Source organism: Rattus norvegicus, chromosome 7 (genome assembly GCF_021556685.1).
Source record: "Rattus norvegicus strain SHRSP/BbbUtx chromosome 7, alternate assembly SHRSP_T2T, whole genome shotgun sequence".
Classification (NCBI taxonomy): domain Eukaryota; kingdom Metazoa; phylum Chordata; class Mammalia; order Rodentia; family Muridae; genus Rattus; species Rattus norvegicus.
The window spans coordinates 5,469,406-5,486,984 of NC_141540.1; the positions used below are offsets into that span (position 1 = coordinate 5,469,406).

Sequence of the window (17,579 nt, forward strand, 5' to 3'; positions counted from 1 at the left end):
TGGATCAAAGACTGTAACTTAAGCCCCCAAAGTATTCTTGAGAGGATATCTTTGCTCAATCGTTCATCTAACCCAGAATAAATCTACATCCTATAAAGAAGTAAAGTAGGGAAGGACAGTGTGGCACATTCTAATCCTAACTCGAGTCACCATAAACAGGTAAAACTCTGTGAGGTCAGGCCATCCTCCTTTACATAGCTTGTTTTAGACCATCTAGGGCTTTACAGTAAGATCTTATCTAAAAACAAAACTAAAATAAAATAATGATAGCTAATAAGCAATATAATTAGTAGATGAGCAAATGATCTGAATAGAAATTTCTGTCTGTCTGTAAGTCTGTCAGTTTCTGTCTCTCTGTGTCTTTGTGACTCTGTGTCTCATGCGCGAACATGTGTGTGTTTCTGTGTGTGTGTGTGTGTGTGTGTGTGTGTATGTGTGTGTGTGTGAGGGTGTGTGTATTACTTGGGCCTGCACCCAGAACTGGATGCTGGGTAAATATTCTACCACTAAGCCACACTTCCAGCCCTCAACTGCTAAACAGATGTACAGAAAACCAATAAATGTGATTTTAGCAACCAAGGAAATACAACTAGAAAGTCCACTGAAATTCCATGTCACCCCAGGCAAAATGATGATTCTGTATGTAAAGAAACTTAGATCCTGGCCTGATGACCCAGGTTCAATACCTAGAACCAATGTAAAGGTGGGAGAAGGAACCAATTCATACAGACTCTCTCTGACCCTCAGCTCTGCCCTGTGGTACACATATTCCCTGACATAAATATCACTCACACGTCCAAATACTATTTGTGTTTTTGGTTTTTAATACAGAAATAAATAGATATAGGTTTATATTGCTGATAGGAATGTAATGGCTGTAGAGAATAATATGGAGGTTACTGAAGGAACTAAAAACAGAACCACTATCATAATCCACATGTACTACTCCTGGTGGATACTCAAGGGAAAATATGAAGTCGGCCTCAGAGTTTATCAGTACATGGACAGGTGAAAAATTATTTTTTCCAGAAATGCCTGATGTCTAGAGTGTGCCTGTGACTGAGCCTCCAGCTTATGTGGGACTCAGTCCTGGATCCAAACTCCCCATTCCTACAGGACCAGAAAGTACCTTGCAACCACATTTCCAGCCCAGTGGCCTTAGAGGTCAGTTCAGGGCCTGAGGATTGGTTCCAGTTTGCTCAGGGTTCCCTCAAAATACTGCAATTTTGCTTCCAGTGGTATCTGACATCCATGTGGGTATGAAATCCTGAAGTCTGAGGTGCCAAAGGTTACTGTCAGGCCTCAAGTCTCCCTTTCTATGGTTCTAGAGGTTACTTTGTGCCTGTAGCTCTGTGTTCAGTCCCATGATTGTAGACAGGCTATCTGGTCTGAAATTGGGTATCCAGTCTCCAACAGGATTTTAGAAATCTGTGAGTCTAATCTTTCTGAGTTCAAGGCCATACTGGTCAACAGATCGAGTTCCTGGAGAACCAGAGCTACACAGTGAAACCCTGTATTAAAAAAGAAAGGAAGGAAGGAAGGAAGGAAGGAAGGAAGGAAGGAAGGAAGGAAGGGAGGGAGGGAGAAAAGAAAAGGAAAGAAAACTAAAAGAAATAATCCTAAAAGCAGCATGAAAGAAAACAATAGCTAACAAAGAACTGAATCTTGATGCTGTGCTATGCTCTGGGAGCTAGAGATCGGAGATTAATGTCTTATCTGAGATTAATGTCCTACCTTCCATCTCATCTCCAGCCAGGAGTGGGTGGGAGCAAAGTCCTTCATTTCAAAGCTCAGGCTTGCTCCTCTGATCAGGCGGCTGCCTTGTTCCTGAGATTCATACTAGGGGCTTCTGTATTTAATATTCCTGTAGCTCTCCCTCCTTGGTATTTCTGCAACTGGGTTTGAATAGGCAAAGGCCACCAAACCTTGTATTCCTCTTGAGGTATTCCTGGATTAGAAGTTAACTCAGAGCAAACCAGCAATTAGTAGTAATCAGCTGAGCTATTTACAGGTATGCATGTAGAGTCTCTCCTGAATTATGAAGTGCATGTGCGCTCTCAAATAGAGAATAGAGAAGTGGCCATCTGTCTTTCCACCCTGTCTTCCCCAATGGTTATCAGGATCCTGTGCAATCTGAGTGCCCTGGCTTCTTAGATGTTCTCCTGACTCTAGAGTCTCCATTGTCTGGTGTTATTTCCATATGCTGGGAAGAACTCAACTGTGTTCTGAAGGATACACAGGGTTAGTGAAAGGAGATGAACATGAATGAGCCTTCTAGACATAGAACAAGCTGGCACCTGGGAAGAAGCAGATTGGGCTGAAGAAAAGTGTTTTTCAGGCATCCGTCATGCCAGTAGCATAAGGTGGTGGAAATTAGGAAGGTAACCTGAGCAAGGCTTCCCTGTAGAGACAGTAGGTTATCTAGGAGGCAGCTAGAATTTTTAACCCAGAGCTCAGGGAGTTGTTCTCAGTACATCCTCTCCAAACTCACTTTGTCATGCCTGCATTAGGTTTAAAATGGACCTAAGTCATCCACTAGACAGCAACAATGATGCATATAAAAGGCATAGTCTACTTGAGTTCTCAAACTCAAAACCACCCAACACAATTCCAGATCCAACCCAGGTCACCTAAAAAGCAATTTTAAAAGGGAATGAATGCTGCCATTTATCAAGAACTTAAATGCAGGACAATTCCATTTCTTACCCCTAGAAATTCATTTATTGTGTTTGGGTTCTCAAGATGGTGACTCCCTATGTAACTGACGAGACCGGCGGCAACTACATTGCCTCAACACAGAGACCCGATGGGACACTGCACAAGCAGCTGAGGGTCAAAGAAGGATACGTGCTCCAAGAATCCCAGCCTATGAAAACAAGTATGTGAAGTTTTTCAAGAGTAAACCGGAACTTCCCCCAGGGCAGAGCCCTGATGCCACCACACAGGTCACCCCATCCAGACCTGACAGTGGTGAAGCAGGCCTCTCCAAGACAGTCAAACGCAACCTGAAGCGGAAGGAGAAGAGGAGGCAGCAGCAGGAGAAAGATGCAGAGGCCTTGAACAGGACTCTTTTTTTTTTTTTTCTTTTTTTCGGAGCTGGGGACCGAACCCAGAACAGGACTCTTGATAAGGTGTCTCTGAGAGACTCAGCCCAGACACCCAGTGCTCACCATGGCCCCCAAGCCACATCTCTAGCTGCCTTCCATGCACCCGACTCTGTTGGCACCACAGAGAAAGCCAAGAAGATCAAGAACCTAAGGAAGAAACTGATAGGTGGAGGAGCTGCAGTAAAACCTCCAGGCCGGGCAGTTCAGCAGAGAACAGCTGAAGAAGCTGACATGGCACAAGGTTCTGGAGGAGGAGCTGGAGGACTTGGAGTTGGGCCTGTGAGGCTTCAGGAGTAGGGGAGTGGACTGAAGAACAAACCATGGGGTTCTCTGGGGTCCAGGGAGCATGGGCCACAGCAGTCCGGGGGCACCCCCATACTGGCTCACTTTCCCCTCCTATGGCCCAACTCTGTCCTCTAGATCCTAGGATCTCTCTTCTTCATCCCTTCTCCTTCTCAGCTCCAATTTTTGAACTTTTCCCTTCCATCCCATTGTTCACAATCTGAGTGCTGACCCCAGGTACCTCTGCTGCTGATCTGGATGTCTTGTTGAAAAGGAACCCCGGGGGCTGGGGATTTAGCTCAGTGGTAGAGCGCTTACCTAGGAAGCGCAAGGCCCTGGGTTCGGTCCCCAGCTCCGGGGGGAAAAAAAAAAAAAAAAGGAAAGGAACCCCGGGAGGGTGGAAGTCTGTCAGAGATCTGTGGCTGAGGGTACAAGGAGTATCCAAGTTTTGGAGTCTTGGTTCCTGTTCAGTGTTTATGAATAACTTCTGTGGCCACCAAAACCACCACTACCACCTCCACTAACTGCTCCTCCTCCTCCTCCTCCTCCTCATCTCCCTCCTCCTCCTCTTCTTCCTCCTCCTCCTCCTTTTCATCTTTTAAGAAAGTATGAATAAATTCTTGTAGACACCAAAAAAAGTTCATTTATTGTTTGTAGCAAACCTATGCTCTGTTGAGATATAGTGGTTTCCATAGATTTATTTATTCGCTTGTATTTGTTTGTTGTTTTCATGTCCACAGGTGTTTTGCTTGCATGTATATCTGTGCACTAGTGTGTGCCTGGTGCTTAAAAAGATCAGAAGAGGGCATGAGATCCCTGGCACTAGAGTTATGAGTGTTGAGAGCTGCCACGTGGGTATTAGGGCTCCAACTCAGGTCCTCTGGAAGAGCAGCCACTGTGCTTAACTGCTGATTCATCTCTCCAGCTCATTTCCATATTTCAAATACAGAAAAGTGGAAATCTTGGGATTAACCATCCAGGTAGACAAGACCAAACAATGACCACACCCAGCTGTATAGGCTATGAAATGAAGTGTTATTTCCTTTACTTGTTTCCTGGACATAAGCCTTCTATGCCATCCCCCTCCCCTTCTTCTATATTGGTGTTCCCCACCCAATTTGCCCCCCCCCATATACACCTACACTGGCGGATCCAGCCTTGGCAGAACCAAGTGCTTCTCCTTCCATTGATGCCCAACAAGGCCATCCTTTGCTACATATGCAGCTGGAGCCATGGATCAGTCCATGTATAGTCCTTGGGTAATGGTTTAGTCCTTGGGAGCTCTGGTTGGTTGGCATTGTTGTTCTTATGGGGTTGCAAACCCCTTTAGCTCTTCCAATACTTTCACTATTTCCTCCAATGAGAAGCCCAGTCTCAGTTCAATGTTTGCTGCTAGCATTCACCTCTCAAGAGGCAGGACCACTGAAATGCAGATGCTTCATTCCTTGTTAAAAGGGAGAACAAATATATTCATAGGTGGCGATATGGAGGCAAAAGTTTGGAGCAGAGACTGAATGAATGCCAATTCAGAGACTGCCCCACATATGTATATAGGCTCTATATATCTATATATCTATACCTATATCTCTATATATCTAATCTATCTATATATATGTGTGTATTTGCGTGTGTGTGTGTGTGTGTGTGTGTGTGTGTGTGTGTGTGTGTGTGTATAACCAAAAGTAGATAAGATTGATGAAGCTAAGGAGTGCATGAGGACAGGAGCCTGCTGTAGCGATCTGCTGGAAGGCACAGACAAATCATGTCAATTACAGAGGCGAATGCTAGTAATAAATCATTGAGCTGAGAACTGGACCCAAGATGGACGAATTAGAGAAAGGGTTAAAAGAGCTAAAGGGACTTGCAACCCCATAACAACAACAATGCCAACCAACCAGACCTCCCAGGGACTAAACCACTACCCAAGGACTATACATGGACTGACCCATGATCCAAATGCATATGTAGTAGAGCATGGTCTCATTGGGTACAAATAGAAGAAAAATTGGTCTTGTCTACCTTGGACCCTCAGTGAAGGGGAATGTCAGGGGTCGGAAAAGGGCGTCGATGGGAAAGGGAACACGTTATAGAAGAAGGGGAGTGCGATGGTATAGGGGGGGTCTAATTTCCAGGGAAACAGGAATAACCTTTGAAATGGAAATGAAAAATATCTAAAAACAAAACAACAAAGAACCAAAACAAAACAAAAAAAAGAGCTTTAAAAAAAAAGACACAATCAGGAAACACAGAATATTATGCCTTTGTTTTTCTTCAAATATTCTCGGGACTCAGTTCAGTTCTGGGTCCAGACTGGACCAAGTAGGTTCCTGTTGCTGACTGCTCCCATATTCCTGTATCCGGAGGCACTGTGCAGTTTCCTCTTGGGCCAGGGATGTGGGCAGAGGTGGGCAGAAGTGGCGGTCTGTCCTGTGGTCAGGATTGTCCAAATTTCTGGCTGTCCAGCTCTCTCCAAAACAAAATTTGGGTGCTGGCTTCCTGATTGCTTTTAATCTCCCTTATCCCATGTTTTTATTTCCTGGGAAATATTACAGAAAACCTGATGTATATTCCATTGATTTATTCAACACTCTCATGCATAGAGGAGCATAATTAATTTGACATAATTATTTGACAACAAGGATAAAACGTGGGTAATTTTTGCATGATGAACTTGGTATTCACAGAGTTGGAAATACAGTCTACAGAGAGAATAATTGCCTTTGCATCTCAGTCTGACTGGGAAGCAATTATGATGCCCAGTTCCCACGAGAATGCACCTCAATAAAGAAGGTTCTTAAGAGTGAAGAGTTTGAGATCACTGTTTTATTTAAAATACATCCAATTTACTCAATAGTAACCAGATGCACATAGGCAATGTATACAGTCTATATCCTTATCAAAATAGCGAATCAACTGCAAGAATAAAACAAAAACAAATAAATAACAAACTTTCAAATGAATACAAGAAACACCAAAGAACCAAAATAATCAAAACTCAAACCAAAATCTAAACAGAGGAATTGTGCTAAACATTCTTTTGTTGCTCGTTTTGCAGAACAGACTTATAGCCTGTGGTTGACCTTGGAACATAGCAGACAAGCAGTTACTGATGGTAATAATCTTTTCAAGCGGAATGTAAGGAGGTCTCTTCTGTTGGAGTGGGGTATGAAGGACAAGGCCATCCAATACCGAGTATAAAATACATTGCAGTCTTGGTCTCAACGTCTTTCCAATGTTCTGGATTGATCTCCTTGAAACTCTTCTGGATGACCCATCAGGACAAGTACAAAATTGGATGGGTAGACTCTTCCTAGATGCCCACCATCTCTTAACTGATGTGCATCAGCTCTTCTCAGAGTCCCTCCAAATGTGCACTCTTTCTGGGGAGAGGTGAGATGAAAGGACAGTCTATTCAGTCCAAAGAAATCAAACTAAAGGAGGAAAATGCAGCCACTACTGCGATGGACAGCAGGGATGAGATGCAATAGTGGTGCATTTGCTGTGCACACTTAGTCCTCCTCCTGTAGCACTTCTCTCCAAGGGAGAACTTGTCCTGGTCTGTACCATGTTTGAGTTTCTGCTGGAGAATTTCAGACCCAGCAGAGCAAGGGAAAAAAGGTTTACTGAGGGATTGTCGATTCAGCTCTTCCTCCAACACCAGCTCTATTGAGTTGGACAATCCAGCATGACCTGTCAGCTGAGGTCATTCCCTGCATCCCCAAGTGTCATAGAGTACCTGGGCTTGGATTTATATCTCAGCTTTTAAAACCTGCTAGAAACTGGACTGTGAACTACACACTGTACTAGTATTAAAAGAAAAATGAGCATATTTTTCAAAGGTCCAGGTGTATTATATTGAATAATAACATTGTAACTATGTCTGAACCTGAGTTCAAGAGAGATATGACCAACCTAGAATACAGTTTGGATGCGTTAGAGAGAACATGACCAGAATTGAAGTGAAGGTTACGATTATTTTGTTAGTGAAGGATCTGCGTAGGTTCCATTTGTAACCGCTGTATCTGCAAACACACAGAAAAACCATCTCACATCAAATCCATGGGCACTGCATAGATCCTGTAATCACTGAGAATGTTCTCCATGCATATCTTTCCAGTCTACACATGGAGCATTAAAGGTGATTGTGATGTAGAAACATAACAGCACCCCTGTAAGACTATGGTTATTTTAATGCAATTTGTGAGAGAACAGAAGAGAAAATATTCTCAGATCTTATCAGAGAGTTCACAGGAAGAAAGAAGTACAAAATACAAAGAAATCCTGAGGATCATACATATTGTTTCATGGACAAAATTCACATAAACTGTACCAGAATAATACTCTGAGTAGTTCTTTAACTTCCTGAGGCTGAAAACCATGACAGTGGTCAGCCACCCAAAAAGGGTAGTTAATTAGGGACAGGAAATCCAATTGGCTTCTGCCAGCCTGTGTTCCTACCTGATCTCAAAGATATCAGAATGCTTCTGCATTGTTTCTCCCAAGTCACTTTCCTGGGTGATCAGTTTTCTGCTTCAGAGTGTCCTGCATTCTTTCCTCTAATTCTGGTCATCGGATGAGTGTACTGTCAATGGAAGCATGCATGCATGTGTGCACACACAAACACATGCACAGACACACAGACACACTAATACAAACTTGCAAACACACAATACATTTGTGTTCACACTATATAAGCATAGTACATTGCAGTCAAGTGTTTACTTTCCCAGTTAATCCTTAATATAATGATTCCCCAGGATACTCTGGAGGCATAAAAACAAATGTTGAGTGAGATATGTACATAGTGGCCGTAGCCTACACACAGCTCAGTCAGTGATGTACTGAACTCTCATAAAATGACATAGAATCCGGGTTCTTGCTTATTGCCCAGTCTGGCTTATCAAGTTCTCAAGGCTGTGCAGAGCAGGCTTGTTTCCCAGCAAAGGATCATATATTCGTGGTAGACTAGACTCTTTTTCTTGTTCACTGTTTCAGACTTTCCCCAAAGTGTGCAGCTTCTTTTAAGGAGCTCTCTTTACCACAGTCTGACTGAATTCATGCCCAAAGCTATGCCCCCAGAATTAAAGGAAATCTCCATATCCAGAATCCAAATGAACAATTTTTCTCCCTATAATGTGATTGTGTCACAGATATTTGGATTAAGTAAGTAAATGCTTAAATGGAATATCTCACACTGAGTCATAATCCATTGAAGGGCTCCAACCTATGGTACATTTTCCCTCCTTGGCTGATGGAAATCTGGATGGTTTCTCCTTCAGGGCTACTCTGGGGACCACTACAACCCTGATGTGCCCTAGTTGCAATGGCAACACCTACTCCTTGTTGTGGAATCTCTGTGTCAACTAAAACATCTGTTCCACTTTATGAACATGACTTCTCATAGGCCTACCTGTTCTTACACTCCCAGACCCATCTGAAGGTCCTCATTTCTCCTAACCCCATTGAGGCTGAACTTTACTCAGAGAAAATGATTTTGATTAACAGCACTTGCAGAATGCTATACAGATAACATAGGGGAGTGCTTTAGATTATTTGTGTACCTAAAGGGGCTCCTGAAACTGCCCTGTTCTTGCACCACAGCATAGCTATGGGACTTGCTGGATGATGATACAACTCCAAGAAACTCAAATTCTCAATGAATAAAATTCAAGCCAAACTCCCAGAGGAAGTTGTACTGTGCCAAGTTAGCTAGAAAGAAATGGTAACAGGCAATGTGGAAGACAACCTTGGAGAAGACACAGTGAGTGACAAAACCTTCCAGTGACCTTTCACAATTAACGAAGAAGAGAGAAGGAACATAAACTCATGGATTTTGTAGAGAAGCCTTGCCCTTACCTCCCTGTACTCCATTCCTTTGATGTGCTCCAAAGGATTTCAATGCAGATCAGTAGTTTTGCCCCTAATTACTTGAAAATCTAACTTTACAGGTATTTTTGTGCCTTTTTTTGGGGGGTAGCTTTCTAAAGGTCTTTATTGTCCTGCTTCTATACCATAATGAAAACGGACCTGTAAGCTCCAGGACTGTACCATTTGTTACCACAGTGAAAGATGACACACTTGAACATATTTCCCACTCCTCCCCCAGATTTCACAAGATAATTATGTTACAATTTTTTGAAAACGGAATAAATTACTAACTTAAGCATCCTTTTGCTGTACAGAGCTAGATGGAGATGCCAAATGATTGGGCGGCTGTATTTCATGTTTGTAGGATGTAAAGTGAACACTTAAGAGTATTTTCCTCATGAAACTTGGAAATAGAGGGAAACATAGGTTCACTACTGAACAAACAAAAACACACGACATACAAACACACACATACACACCTACACATACACACACACAAACACACACACAGACACATACACACACACACACACACACACACACACACGCACGCGCGAGTGCACAAATGAAAACTTTGTTTTTCTGCAGCACATTTCCTGTTGAGTGAGGAATTAGTGGGAGCTGTGTTGTGTACAAGTCTTTTAGACTCAAGCAGGCTGTGCTGCCCTGGCCTGTACTCATTTCCACTTCAGGAAACCTTTCTATGCAGATACTTGCTGGTCCTACAAGTAAGTTACATGTTCTACACAGATAGCCTAAACAACAAAACATCAAATTCCAAAGAGAGGGATTTCTAGAAAAAGACTCCATCAAGCTCTATGTTGACTCAGCATAGGCCCCTCACTAAAACTACGCTGTTTCCTTCATAGAAGACTTTGGAAGCATCAGAAGAAGACAGTGACTCATGGTCAGTTACCAGGAACTTTTCATCACATTAGGGTTCATGTGATATTAAAACAACCTCAATGGCAGTCAGAAAAAGGCTAAAGAAATAACATACACTGACGTTTCTGAAATGCAGCACTGTGTACAACACTGAGAGGGAATCTATCCTGAAAGAATGCCATGCCCATGATATAGTCAGGAAAATAATGTCAGCAGAGGGATGCACTGCAGGATTCCATGCATGATCATGGTGAAGTCAATAAGACAAACCAGAAATTTCCAGGGGGATACCTCTATTCAGGTAAAGCGAAGGAATCTAATTCTTCTTTTTAAAATAGCTGAATGGTTTAAGAATGGGTTGAGACATACAGGAAATCCAGGACTCAATGAGAAGATCAAACCTAAGGATAATAGGTATAGAAGAGAGTGAAGACTCCCAGCTCAAAGGACCAGTAAATATCTTCAACAAAATCATAGAAGAAAACTTCCCTAACCTAAAAAAAGAGATACCCATAGGCATACAAGAAGCCTACAGAACTCCAAATAGATTGGACCAGAAAAGAAACACCTCCCGTCACATAATTGTCAAAACACCAAACGCACAAAATAAAGAAAGAATATTAAAAGCAGTAAGGGAAAAAGGTTAAGTAACATATAAAGGCAGACCTATCAGTATCACACCAGACTTTTCGCCAGAAACTATGAAAGCCAGAAGATCCTGGACAGATGTCATACAGACCCTAAGAGAACACAAATGCCAGCCCAGGTTACTGTATCCTGCAAAACTCTCAATTAACATAGATGGAGAAACCAAGATATTCCATGACAAAACCAAATTTACACAATATCTTTCTACAAATCCAGCACTACAAAGGATAATAAATGGTAAAGCCCAACATAAGGAGGCAAGCTATACCCTAGAAGAAGCAAGAAACTAATCGTCTTGGCAACAAAACAAAGAGAAGAAAAGCACACAAACATAACCTCACATCCAAATATGAATATAACAGGAAGCAATAATCACTATTCCTTAATATCTCTCAACATCAGTGGTCTCAACTCCCCAATAAAAAGACATAGATTAACAAACTGGATACACAACGAGGACCCTGCATTCTGCTGCCTACAGGAAACACACCTCAGAGACAAAGACAGATACTACCTCAGAGTGAAAGGCTGGAAAACAACTTTCCAAGCAAATGGTCAGAAGAAGCAAGCTGGAGTAGCCATTCTAATATCAAATAAAATCAATTTTCAACTAAAAGTCATCAAAAAAGATAAGGAAGGACACTTCATATTCATCAAAGGAAAAATCCACCAAGATGAACTCTCGATCCTAAATATCTATGCCCCGAATACAAGGGCACCTACATACATAAAAGAAACCTTACTAAAGCTCAAAACACACATTGCACCTCACACAATAATAGTAGGAGATTTCAACACCCCACTCTCATCAATGGACAGATCATGGAAACAGAAATTAAACAGAGACATAGACAGACTAAGAGAAGTCATGAGACAAATGGACTTAACAGATATTTATAGAACATTCTATCCTCAAGCAAAAGGATATACCTTCTTCTCAGTTCCTCATGGTACTTTCTCCAAAATTGACCATATAATTGGTCAAAAAACGGGCCTCAACAGGTACAGAAAGATAGAAATAATCCCATGCATGCTATCAGACCACCACGGCCTAAAGCTGGTCTTCAATAACAATAAGGGAAGAATGCCCACATATACGTGGAAATTGAACAATGCTCTACTCAATGATAACCTGGTCAAGGAAGAAATAAAGAAAGAAATTAAAACTTTTTAGAATTTAATGAAAATGAAGATACAACATACCCAAACTTATGGGACACAATGAAAGCTGTGCTAAGAGGAAAACTCATAGCGCTGAGTGCCTGCAGAAAGAAACAGGAAAGAGCATATGTCAGCAGCTTGACAGCACACCTAAAATCTCTAGAGCAAAAAGAAGCAAATACACCCAGGAGGAGTAGAAGGCAGGAAATAATCAAACTCAGAGCTGAAATCAACCAAGTAGAAACAAAAAGGACCATAGAAAGAATCAACAGAACCAAAAGTTGGTTCTTTGAGAAAATCAACAAGCTAGATAAACCCTTAGCCAGACTAACGAGAGGACACAGAGAGTGTGTCCAAATTAATGCAATGCAGAAATGAAAAGGGAGACATAACTACAGATTCAAAGGAAATTCAAAAAATCATCAGATCTTACTATAAAAGCCTATATTCAACAAAACTTGAAAATCTGCAGGAAATGGACAATTTCCTAGACAGATACCAGGTACCAAAGTTAAATCAGGAACAGATAAACCAGTTAAACAACCCCATAACTCCTAAGGAAATAGAAGCAGTCATTAAAGGTCTCCCAACCAAAAAGAGCCCAGGTCCAGACGGGTTTAGTGCAGAATTCTATCAGACCTTCAAAGAAGACCTCATACCAATATTATCCAAACTATTGCACAAAATTGAAACAGATGGATCACTACCGAATACCTTCTACGAAGCCACAATTACTCTTATACCTAAACCACACAAACACAACAAAGAAAGAGAACTTCAGACCAATTTCCCTTATGAATATCGACGCAAAAATACTCAATAAAATTCTGGCAAACCGAATCCAAGAGCACATCAAAACAATCATCCACCATGATCAAGTAGGCTTCATCCCAGACATGCAGGGATGGTTTAATATACGGAAAACCATCAACGTGATCCATTATATAAACAAACTGAAAGAACAAAACCACATGATCATTTCATTAGATGCTGAGAAAGCATTTGACAAAATTCAACACCCCTTCATGATAAAAGTCCTGGAAAGAATAGGAATTCAAGGCCCATACCTAAACATAGTAAAAGCCATATACAGCAAACCAGTTGCTAACATTAAACTAAATGGAGAGAAACTTGAAGCAATCCCACTAAAATCAGGGACTAGACAAGGCTGCCCACTCTCTTCCTACTTATTCAATATAGTTCTTGAAGTTCTAGTCAGAGCAATCAGACAACAAAAGGAGGTCAAGGGGACACAGATCGGAAAAGAGGAAGTCAAAATATCACTATTTGCAGATGATATGATAGTATATTTAAGTGATCCCTAAAGTTCCACCAGAGAACTACTAAAGCTGATAAACAACTTCAGCAAAGTGGCTGGGTATAAAATTAACTCAAATAAATCAGTAGCCTTCCTCTACACAGAAGAGAAACAAGCCGAGAAAGAAATTAGGGAAACTACACCCTTCATAATAGACCCAAATAATATAAAGTACCTCGGTGTGACTTTAACCAAGCAAGTAAAAGATCTGTACAAAAGAACTTCAAGACTCTGAAGAAAGAAATTGAAGAAGACCTCAGAAGATGGAAAGATCTCCCATGCTCATGGATTGGCAGGATTAATATAGTAAAAATGGCCATTCTATCAAAAGCGATCTACAGATTCAATGCAATCCCCATCACAAACCTACCTCCTCAAGGAAGTTCCCCAACTCTGCCAAGGCTCACCAAGCCTTCCCCAAAATGATTTCATCCTTCTTGTTTTACTAGACAGGAGGTCATCTTCCTTCTGACTTGGTGTGGTCTCTCCTTGATCTCCACTTTCCTTCCGAAATGGCCTGAGCAGCTGGCAAAACATGCCTGCTTGTGAACCCAAAGGGAACTGAAGGAACATCCCAAAGGCAGTTGGTGTCACCACAACACTGGTGACATCACAGAAGATTCTAGGGATCTCTTAGATACAATAGATTGTGCAATGAAGGGCTTACTGATGATGTCACTGGGAAGTTCTATGGCCTACCTGCTAACTAGCTCACCCCAAATGGATCAATTTCTGTGGGGGCCCTATCCTCCAGTCTCTAATGTGTCACCAGGAATACCGTTTGGCAACCTCTATTCCAAAGCTAGACATTTCTCTCTGCTTCATTAGAAGTCATCAATGCTTTTGCTGGGGAGAGTTGCTTACAACCCTGAATTAGAGAAGAGATTTTTTCTTAGCACCCAAATCTCTAGGGACAATGGATGAGGGAGTTTTTCTTAAAAGTAAATCTACTACCCAAGACAATGCATGTGACACACATTTTGATTCCTAAGGTTTTCCCTTTTTCTGGAGACCAATATCTTTCTTTTATTCCTTTGATTGTATAAAACCTGGAAATATTTGCTTACTGTGCAGTCCTTGACAGCTGACATTGTTTCCATTTATACATCCATGTATTTCAAAAAATCAATGGTCTATAATCCTATTCTTTACAATAAAAACTCCTTTTTGTTGGGAACATAGGGATCAACTACAGGACATACATAAAATAATAAATTTCTGTAACCTTTTATATATTAAGTTGGACATCCTCCCTTTCACAAATACAAGACAATTAAATTGGACATCAATGAGCAAATGTCAACCTGGACCTTGTGCTACCACATTGTAACCACATAGCCATCACTTCTCCAATATCATTCTTCCTGAATTTCCAAGTCCAATCATGAGGATATTTGGGGCTACACACTGATCTTTTACTCATAGCAAACATAAAAATCAGGCAGATGGGCAGGGAGTGGAATGGCCTAAGGTTAGGCTAAACCTCAATTTTAATGGGTCCATAAGTTCAGGAGGGAGTCCATTTGGCATTGTCATCTGTGGCTTCTGTGTTCTTATCCTGGGTGTGGTGAATCTGTGTTACAATGCCACCTCACCTCACAGATGTCAGGATGAAAATCATGTATGACTTTTCTGGGAAGAACTCTGCCTTTTCCTACCATCTGGAGTTATACTACATCACTATGCAAAGCTCAGAAGAGAGGGGTGGAGATTGTGGAGGCCTTAGAAGTTGAGGATCTTTTCTGATTTAAGGCACCTATTTTTCCTATGTATTTTTCCTTGCTCTTTCACTAATGATGGTTGACTTCATTCCTGGACTGAAGTAAACTGGATTCCAATGTTTTGGATTAGGTAAGCTTCTGTTATTGAGATGAAAGGCCTCTGCTGAAGCCTCCAGTTGAGTAACAGAGAGCCTGGAAAGGCTCAAAGAGTGGTTGCACCTTGAAGGTGAAGACTGGCCCTTCAGTGCCTCTGCAGCCTGAGGCAGAGTTCTGATGGGAACACAAGAGCATTGGCCAGAGATGATAGGGGACTGCATTTTGGTTGAGCCCTGAGATCTGGATGAGCAGAGGCCTCCGCAGTCCTGATAAAGTGAAGTGGAGCCACATACATGTGAGGGAACAATGCATCTTTGATCTGTGTGTTCTCCACTTCATTTACCTTTGCTGTGTATATAGTATATGTAAATGACAAGGGCATCCTACTTTATCACATCTAGTCTCTCTAGATGTTAAAGCATTTACTAGTGAAAACATAGTAGAGTTAGTTCAGCAATACATTGTGTCCCATTTTGTTAAAGAACTTAATTTTATTTCTATTTATATATTTTTATCTTATTCATTTTATGTTCAGCTCAGTGACTACTGACACCTAGTTACTCTCTCCCACAATCATTCCATAATTCTCCTGGCACAATCTTCTCTGAGTGTATGAGGACCAAATATCTCAGTACCTCCCTTTTTTTAGCAAGGCCTTTCCTAGGGGCATTGGTGAGGATGCTGGTTTTGAATGCCTTGGACTTGGTTTTCTTAATGGTCCAATTTGCTGACTTTGGGAAGTTCATGAAGAACTGTGAACTTGGGACTTCAACCAGATGGTACACAAGAGGCAATGGTTTTGTTAATATTTGAGAGTATATTTCAATCAAACCTATCCTACTAATATCCTAACAATGACAAAGGTAATGGGATGCTACACATCTACTCCATTAGTTTTCAGTTCTCCTCAGAGTAGCAGAATAGAAGCCCACAAAGCTGGCAAAGTTACGTGAGGTCACACAGGGGTCCTAAGAGCACAGTCCTCCTTTCCTAGAGTAACTCCTAGGAACTTACCATATCCATACACCCATAGCTTTATATGCACTAGACACCAGGGAAGTGCTCAACATTCATTGCTTTTGTCACTCAGTTTGCCACAAATGTTAGAAATCTGAACAGTTCAGGAAATTTGAAGGTATGAATAAGTCCCAGTGACTGGAGTAACCTCAAAAAGTCTGTGACAACAAAGAACTGATTGAGCATCCAAGAGACAAGATGCTCACCAGGATCATAGTTGTATCCCAGTAAGAAAATTTGAATAATAAGGCATCAGGTGAAAAGATAAATTAGGAGGTTATAGGCCTAAAAGTTTTATCCTTTGCCCTTAGGGGAGCAGCCATTCTTTCAGCCTTTCCTGGCCCTCTCACAGGATCAGAGTTCTCAACAGGAAGCAGGGTTATCTGGAAGGCGCATAATACATATACACAGACAACTCTTTGGGTACAAACTGATAGGCAATTTCAAGGCTTAAAGTCATTCTCTCTCTCTCTCTCTCTCTCTCTCTCACACACACACACACACACACACACACACACACACACAGCTTGATGCTGCACACACTCTGCATTCTTTTGTGCACTCTGCTTTTTTTATTGCAGTTTTCTTTTCCCAAACTCCCACTCTCATGCACACGTCTGTTCATTACCCTTTCATTCTCACACACACAATCTTCATACACACCTCACACATATCTCACACACGCCACATGCACTCTCCTGTCACGCACACACACACAATCTTCATACACACCTCATACATATCTCACACACGCCACATGCACTCTCCTTTCACTCACACACACACTCTTCATACACACCTCATACATATCTCACACACGCCACATGCACTCTCCTTTCACTCTCACACACAGTCTTCATACACACCTCATACATATCTCACACACACCACATGCACTCTCCTGTCACGCACACACACAGTCTTCATACACACCTCATACATATCTCACACACAGCACATGCACTCTCCTGTCACTCTCACACACACTCTTCATACACACCTCATATATATCTCACACACACCACATGCACTCTCCTGTCACTCTCACACACAGTCTTCATACACACCTCATACATATCTCACACACACCACATGCACTCTCCTGTCACTCTCACACACACAATCTTCATACACACCTCATACATATCTCACACACACCACATGCACTCTCCTGTCACTCTCACACACACTCTTCATACACACCTCATACATATCTCACACACACCACATGCACTCTCCTGTCACGCACACACACAGTCTTCATACACACCTCATACATATCTCACACACACCACATGCACTCTCCTGTCACGCACACACACAGTCTTCACACACACCTCACGTTCTCTCCTCACTCATTCTCACATGCTCTCCTCATGCTCTCTCACTCGCTCTCACATTTGTTCTCAGACTCGCTCTCTCATTCGCTCCCTCATTCACTATCACATTCTCTCTCCACTCACTCTTCACATGCTC

General features: G+C 41.8%; 1 pseudogene; it reads left to right on the forward strand.

Annotated features, from left to right (window-relative positions):
- Positions 1-2,731: 2,731 nt before the first annotated feature.
- LOC120093523 (partner of Y14 and mago-like) lies at positions 2,732-3,390 on the forward strand (annotated as a pseudogene).
- The last annotated feature ends 14,189 nt before the right edge of the window (positions 3,391-17,579 follow it).